This window comes from Amphiura filiformis, unplaced genomic scaffold (assembly GCF_039555335.1).
Source record: "Amphiura filiformis unplaced genomic scaffold, Afil_fr2py scaffold_42, whole genome shotgun sequence".
Classification (NCBI taxonomy): Eukaryota; Metazoa; Echinodermata; class Ophiuroidea; order Amphilepidida; family Amphiuridae; genus Amphiura; species Amphiura filiformis.
This window is the reverse complement of record NW_027305506.1, coordinates 403572-410827: the sequence shown is the minus strand read 5'-3', so window position 1 is coordinate 410827 and position 7256 is coordinate 403572. Positions and strand designations below refer to the sequence as shown.

At 34.4% G+C, this 7256-nt stretch overlaps 1 long non-coding RNA gene across 1 annotated transcript; it reads left to right on the top strand.

Moving 5' to 3' along the window:
• The first annotated feature begins 2296 nt into the window (after positions 1 to 2296).
• On the top strand, positions 2297 to 7006 carry LOC140144143 (uncharacterized). The gene is made up of 3 exons (XR_011857838.1): positions 2297 to 2568; positions 3760 to 3885; positions 6119 to 7006. It is a non-coding gene; the product is annotated as an uncharacterized lncRNA (long non-coding RNA).
• The last annotated feature ends 250 nt before the right edge of the window (positions 7007 to 7256 follow it).

Below are 7256 nucleotides of genomic sequence, written 5' to 3'. Positions count from 1 at the left end.
AAGCTTGCATGTAAAATGATGCTAGGTATTTGTAAATATCTTTTTGTTAATGTTGATATAAATGATGCATAAAGAATTATTGCATAAAGAATTCCAGCTGGCTTAAAAAATTCTCACACATTAATGTTTTTGGAATATTTCCAAGAAATTTTAATGCAAAGTTTAAATCTTTTAAAACTTCAACATTGTCGAATGGTATCAAAAATCACACGGAAAGCTGTAAGCATGGTAAGCACTTGATCATTGTCATTCTTGGCTCAAATGTTCTTTGGAAAGTTAAAATATAACATATTTGCACAACATAGGAGCACCAGGTGATGTTAGAGTTTAAAAATATGATTTTTTGCTATTTTTAGTTGATAGTATTTTTTGGATACCTTATTACCTCTAGAATGTCCCCTGAAAGGGAGACCATTAAAAAATACACACAGCTCATGTTACAGGGGGGTCAAATTAGGGTTTGTACAGTAAAGTATAGGGAAATCAAAGCTGTTTTTGATTTTGACTGCATTTATTTATTATGCAGTTTACTATGACAAATTTGGTTTTAAAAGAAAGATATTCATGTAAATTAATTTTTTAAAAATAAAAACTTAAAATTTGTGTATGGTTTTCATGTAATTAATCACATAAAATTGATTAGTCGAACACTTCCCTCGTAGGCGAATTGCTGCCAATGAGCTATACGCAGCCTGTCATCATGACATGCTGCATATAGCTATTATGGGAGCACACCACTAAATCAATGCGCCATTTGTGCAACCCTACTGAGTTCCGGTAAAATACAGAAAGAATTTGAGGTATAATGGGCTGCTCTTTGGACTAATAATCAGAAAGAGTAGCGAATTATAGCTTAAATAAAAGTGTAAAGCCTGTGCATGAATTTGAATCACTAAAAAGTCGCATTTTTATAATTATCGAGAAAATAGGTCCGCGATTAAAAAATGGGCAGAAACGGGTTTACAGTCATGAGAGCATGTCAAAAACAGTGAGGGCGCTGTTTAGCGGCTCCTACCGGGAAAACGAGACGGAAGACTACCCATACATTGAAACATATGTTAAACTTTCATCGATTTGCAATCGACTGGTTATCCTTAAATTTCTCAGAACGTGCCGCAAAGGCCTCAAAACGAGCAAATAAAACTGGTGTTTTACACGTATTTCAATGGGGCGATTATTTAGTGGTGTGCGCCCTTCGAAGGGCCTAGGAGTAAAAGCGTGCTTTTCAGAGATTCAGCCAAAATTGAAATGGCTATTGATTAAATTGCAGTTTTTCGATTTAAATAGATAGTTTATATGTTAGTGAATATATTTAATGCGTTTTAGATGCAAGTCGCGTTAAGATTATTCCCCCAGAGGCCTTCAAAGTTCAAGAAATTGCCACAAATTGTGTGAAAACAAGATTTCTTGGATTTTAAGCAATTTGGGCTTAGGTGACAAATCGGTGCGTGCCTTTTAAAGCTGCCAAATCTTGGTTTTATATGGGCGGGGGGGGGGGGGGTGATTGTTATAAATCATTAAAAGTAGACCCATGCAATTGTGAAACGTGATTTACTCTCATTTAAAACCGAATTTCATCAGATGGAAGGTCAAAAACTATCTAGAGAATTGGAATTTAATGCAAATATAGAAGAGTAAGCATGAATGGTCAAAATGTTGAAAATTTGCCTATTTTCGAATCCACCATACAACTTTGAAAGGGCATTTCTCTTGAAGTGAATGTCACAGAGCAATTCTGTTTCGAAAGCGTTTTACTCAAAACATTTTATATTTCAAGTAGATGTTAAAAGAATTAAATTTTATGAACATCAGAAACCCTTGAAGGAGCACACCACTAAATCAATGCGCCATTTGTGCAACCCTACTGAGTTCGGTAAAATACAGAAAGAATTTGAGGTATAATGGGCTGCTCTTTGGACTAATAATCAGAAAGAGTAGCTTAATTATAGCTTAAATAAAAGTGTAAAGCCTGTGCATGAATTTGAATCACTAAAAAGTCGCATTTTATAATTATCGAGAAAATAGGTCCGCGATTAAAAAATGGGCAGAAACGGGTTTACAGTCATGAGAGCATGTCAAAAACAGTGAGGGCGCTGTTTAGCGGCTCCTACCGCAAAACGAGACGGAAGACTACCCATACATTGAAACATATGTTAAACTTTCATCGATTTGCAATCGACTGGTTATCCTTAAATTTCTCAGAACGTGCCGAAAAGGCCTCAAAACGAGCAAATAAAACTGGTGTTTTTACACGTATTTCAATGGGGCGATTATTTAGTGGTGTGCGCCCTTATCACACGGTGGTGGGCAAATTTGCCAAATTATATGGCACTGGTTAAATTGCATGATTTGAATGTTCTAGTTGGAGTAGATCCACTTAAAAGAAGTTAAACTCAAAGTTATAAGATTCAAGCTGCCGTTGATAGAGCCGTGAAGCATGATAACATGATTATTACAACCTGACGGTGTGGTGTTTGTGACTGCTTGTATCAACTGTCATGACTAAGCTTAGGCTTGTTCCAGTGCCAGTGGTTCTGTCTTCTGAGACTGAAGGTATATGAATTCTTGGTAAGTTGCATTTTATCTATGAAGTTTTGACTTTCACTTTAGAAAGCATATCATGGTACATGAATGTAAATTCCACTTTAGGCAGTATAAAATTAATGTTTTGGTTCTCGCCCCTCCCTCCTCAATTTCTGGGATTTGTCAGATTTTTTTTTTTTAGATTTTTCAATTATTTTAGACTTTGGAATGATTTATGAATTTTTCATACATATAAATAAGTTTATTAGAGAACAAGGATCACTTCCAAGTCTTTTTGTGGTACTCTAGGGGGTTTACCCCTCAGAATCTCACATTTGAAAAAAAAAAAGTGCCTCATCGTTTCCTCAAGCACTGTTGGAAAAGACCGAAAACTACTGACAATGCTGATTTTACATTGAAAAAAAAAAAAACACCTCCCTCCTCATCAATTAATGAAAATCCTCTGGACGAGAACCAAAATATTAATTTTATATGGCCTTACTATGAGCATATACCTGTACGGTACCGTACATGATATTTTAATGGTAATATAAATAATTTATGTGATATTGATATTTATTGTCATGATTGTTATTATCATGTATCAAATGACTGGTTTGATCAGTTGAGTTACTGGTACCATTCATGCATTAATACGTAATCAATTTTGCTTCAAGACAAGTTAGTTGCACAGGCAAATATTCAAGCTGACCAGTGTTAAATATTAAATTCGGGATTAAATTATTCTTTATCACTTAGGCCCTATCAGTCAATGTGTTTACGTTAGCGCCGGTCGACTCAGCAGGATCCATAAGTTTGGACGTAATGCTAAGTGTAAAAGGCCTGTATAAAAATCTGCAAAAAAAGTGCAATATTGTCACAGAGATCTGCAGGAATATCTAGGTCTATGTCCCAAGTCTATTCTAGACTCTCTATTGTCTTTTTTCCCAATTGATGTATTTTATTGGGAATTTTGACTTGTATACATGACATGTGAAATGTGGTCATTTATGGGCATTTCCACGGTAACACGTGTTACACTTTAGCGCATCCACGTTTACTTTCCATCCTCTGGTTGTAATATAGTAAAATTTAATAATACAACAATGGTGCGAAAGCCGTAACCAACCAAAACAAAATCATACCCTCTTTATTTCTGGCGGCAAAAAAGTTTATTGCTGAACAATAAACTCAATAAACGTTATTTAAACTTAAACACAATTTTGAAAATTTCAGACGTATATCACAAAGATTATCAAAAGCCGCTGCAAGGTCAAGGGAGTGAAAATATCACCAAGTTTATCAAAAGCCGCTGCAAAGTCAAGGAGTCGCCATGCAGAAATATAGATTTGCAAGATAAGCGTAAGCAATTGTACTTTTTTTTTTGCCAGTTCACATGAATTTCTAACAAGTTTTCTATTCCCTGTTTCTAACTTTATACTTTAATACAGAGATGTGATTTTCAGAAATTTTCCTGATTTCATGAAATTTTATTAAAAATTTATTGTTTTCAGGAAATTTTGCCCTGCACGATAGAAATTAGAATGAGGAAATTTCAAAGCATATCAGGAAATTTTGACCATGTACTGTATCACATCTCTGTATTTATTTTATTTTACAATTTTACAATAATTAATCCAAGTCATGATAAAAAATGATATGTTGATAAAATGATATTCATAAATTATGACCACATTTGCATGAATTGCCAATATCAGTTGCGTTTGTCTGCAACTCAACCCAATTCATCACATTTTCAAGTTTAATTAAGGAAAAAAATAAACTTTATTGAGACACTGCATGATATTAATTATTTTCATATTTTGTTACAATTAATCTGATTATAAATAATAAACTGATAACCATTAATGTGTTACAATTAACATGATTATAACCTTATTTCCATTGATTTGTTACAATTAACATGATTATAACCTTATGACCATTCATTTGTTACAATTAACATGATTCTATTTATAACCATTCATTTGTTTTGAGTCCAAGGGAGCATGATTGTTCACTATTAAATATCACAACCTAACTGCATCAAACTCAAGGTAAGTAGAACTGTTAATTTCTTTTAAAAGTCTGTTTACTTTTATGTAAAAATATTTCACTTGTTTTCATATTTAAAAGAAATATTTTATGAATTATAATTTGTTATTGCATGGGGCTTGCTACACAAATTAAGTTGGGTTTTTGACTACCTTGCTGCCATACCTTTAGCAGCATGCAATAGGCCTGGCATTTTCGGGTAATTTTGTGCCCGGTACCTGGCGATTTTTCGAGCGGGTAACGGTACCGAAATTGCAACCAAAAAAAGTTTTAAAGTTATTTATTTTTTTGGTTTGGAGTGTCCCTGGACCTAAATGCTAGGATCATTCATGGTTGATTAAAAAAAAAATTGTAGGCCTACCCGGTATGTGTTTTTAACAAATTTGTACTCATTTCATAATGAATTCAAAATGCATTGAATTTGTATGCATTTTGAAATCATTAATATGACATGAGTACAAATTTATTCAAAACACATAGGCCTACAATTTTTTATTTTTTTAATCAACCATGAATGATCTAGCATTTACAAAAAATGTAGGTCTAGGTCCAGGGACACTCCAAAACCGATTTTTTTTATTTTTAATTTTGAGTACCGGGCAGGGTAGTTCCTGCCCGGCAATGTAATCTCGGTACCCATGAGCCCGCCCGAAAATGCCAGGCCTAGCATGCAAGGCATTTATCATGTTATATTTGTTTTAGATCTTCATTTATTGCGACTCTTGTCTAAATACCACTATCCAAGAAACAGCCAGGAATCCTCTCTCCTTCCTGCAGGATCCCTGTTGTTGTTAGCTGATTAAATCTCGGACGAACAATGGATATTTTGCGCTAAAAGTTGTGACCTGATTAAAAGTTTGTTTTATAAATCATTGTAAAAGACGGGTGATTTTGTGGTATTCAGCTCTCTCTCTCTGTACTTCCTATCATTTTGTAGTTCTACACACTAAAAAGTATATAGATTGATGGATATCGTGCACTAGAGTTTATCACCAGATGTCTGCCGATGCTCCTATTTCACAACAACTTTGCGTGGTAATATCTGTACGCAGCACGCCAGCGTAGCATAGCAAAACACTGGCATCAGCAGACATCCAGGGATAAAGTCTGAACATATCAAAAGTTGATTTTTGACAAATTCATTGTTTATGTTGTAGCAATTATTTTGAAGTTGAAGTACTTTTGCTCCTATAGGGCCTAAACCACTTTAGTTTCCTCAGTGGGAATTCACAGGGGTGATTTTCCCACAGAAACATTTAAAAGTACTTTTGCTCCTATAGGGCCTAAACCACTTCAGTTTCCTCAGTGGGAATTCACACTAATATTATTATATTATTTGATTTGTAAATTATAAGATGTTTGTAGCAAAGACAAACCTATAATATTTCAGGTCATTTCATCATGGCAGTTGGCAATGGTAGGCTAATGTCTTGCATGATACAGTTGTGCACAGATTGTTTTTCACTTGTCCATTTCACTGCCAAGATTAAATGAAATGGAGTATAACATGAGTAAAACTAGATTGTTTGTGTCTTTTCAGATCAATGAAATGGCTCTACGAATGAATGCATTGATGAACAGATTATATCGACTACTACTAGCAAGTGTCATTTTGGAAATAATAATTAAGTAATTCAAGATTAAGAACTTGCAGAATGTATGTTACATTAAGGGAAAGGGGATAATAGATAAGGTGACAGGTGACATCATGCGCACACATCATGGCAATTTCCACTGTTCTTTGCCCAGCATTATGCGTATGCATCATACTTTGATCAAGGTCCATTTCATATCTAGTACAACAATGTAGGCATACAAGAAAGCCATTTTAAACATCAATATTATTCCAATTGCCCTGGTTGATATACACTGATGTCACCTCATCTATACATTTATGACCATTAATTGTTATTGGGCTGTTAAAATGTAGTAAAGCTAGTCTTAGAGATACTGTCCAATAGTTCTTACAAAACAATGGGACAGCATTGAAGTATATTTAGTAAGACCACACTAAGGCATTTAATTTTTCCAACTTGTCAAAGCGATATATGTAGTATACCATTTGATATGTTAAATACAAAATTATACATTGCTAAGGAGCAACTTAAAATGTGTGTTGAACAGCACTTTCACTTTTCAGTAAAGTTATTATGGTTCAACATAATTAAGCCATACTTTAAATAAGATTCTTAAACACTTGAGAACGTTCCTGCAATCTTATTGGTTCTTACCTGTGTGATATGACACGATATCACACGGGTCAGTGCGCATGCATTGACGCGATCACGCGTACTCGCTATTTGAACCAATCGGAGGCGCATAACAACAACGGGACTGATCGATTTTAAGCCCTAGGTAATTCCTTGCAAAATGTAGGATTTAATTTCATTAATATTTGTAATAGGGGCCTACTTGTAATGATATTTTTATTTGAATTGAAGTGTTTAAGAATGAGAATAAAAGTATTGTTTTTAGACGCTGTCGTGCATCTATCGTCTCATATAACACGGACGAAATCATTATTTTTGGCGTAAAACAACTCGGCCGCCTCGTTGTTTTACTTAAAATAATGATGTCGCCCGTTATATGAGACGATAGATGCACTCAGGGCTAAAAACAATACCCTCTTATTCTCTAATTCACACCTGTGGCTGAGATCAATCCTGTGGTAAGCAGAC